Source organism: Myotis brandtii, unplaced genomic scaffold (genome assembly GCF_000412655.1).
Source record: "Myotis brandtii unplaced genomic scaffold, ASM41265v1 scaffold746, whole genome shotgun sequence".
NCBI classification, from domain to species: Eukaryota; Metazoa; Chordata; class Mammalia; order Chiroptera; family Vespertilionidae; genus Myotis; species Myotis brandtii.
In genome coordinates, this window is record NW_005370976.1 from 216,551 (window position 1) to 217,706 (window position 1,156).

Here is a 1,156-nt window from a genome sequence, read left to right on the forward strand (position 1 = left end):
TTTTAAAAAAACAATGACAATGCCAGTTTCATGCAGTGTTCTTGTCTTAACCTGCCTGTCTCTGACTGTTCCCTATGACGAGTTCCATCAATTTCTGTTTCTGTTTTAGTCTCAGAGTCTGTTGTATCTTTCTGTCTCCCTCATATTCCTCCTTCTTCACCTTCTTGTCTCCTTGAGGTCAAGCTCCTGTTTTCAGATTATTCCAAAGAGACCTGCCTGTAGAGTAGGTTTATTCCCAGATTCCCAGAGTCTGGTGACTTTGGTCTCCAGCTCAGCAGTAGGCTCCTGCTATGGTGGTGGAGGTGTCTGACTTCACCCCCTCACCCCCCAGGGAAAAACTGGTTTCACACTACTTGTTGGTTGGTTTTGTCTTTTTAAAAATTCAGCTGATTAAAAGGAATTCCTTGTTTGCTTGTTCATTTTTTTTTATTGTGACTCCTGGGTTTTAGAATTACTCCAAATAGAAGATTAATGTTGATGTGTGTATGTGTGTGTGTGTGTGTGTGTGTGTGTGTGTGTGTGTGTGTGTACCACAGTTGGAGGTGGGTGAGCACAAGGGAGAAGCATGCTTTCAGTACTAATTAAAATTGTTAGTTTTTATTTCACATAAAAGACTATTTGCTAAAAATAGCTGTTTTTTTTAATTGTGGTTGATTTAAAAAGTAGCAAAAATTTTAATGTCATATTAGCTGATTTGGATGATTCAATTCAACACTAAAGTGAGCTAAACTCTAAAAGCATATTGTGCTTATGGAGTGAATTTCACTGTTCTCTTTTACATTAGAGCTTTTCAGTGATGTTATTTCTGACTGTTTTACCCTATGAACAGAAACACCTAAAATGGAGTCACTAATGTGATGGGGCCCTAAAGTGGAAATGGACAGGCCCCTGGGAAGTTGGTTTTATTCACGTTCACACCCAGATGAAACATGAACTTTTAAACTGCCAACCACAAGTGGCCACATCCTGTTGCCCTTCTCAGAATGAGGCTCATTTCCCCGAAATCCAACCTAGCAACTAGCTTATAACCTACTAGAGGCCCGGTGCACGAAATTCGTGCACTGGGGATGGGTGGGGGGTCCCTTAGCCCAGCATGTGCCCTCTTGCAGTCCGGGACCCCTCCCTTGTTACTGCCCACCTGCTTGCTGCTTCCTAC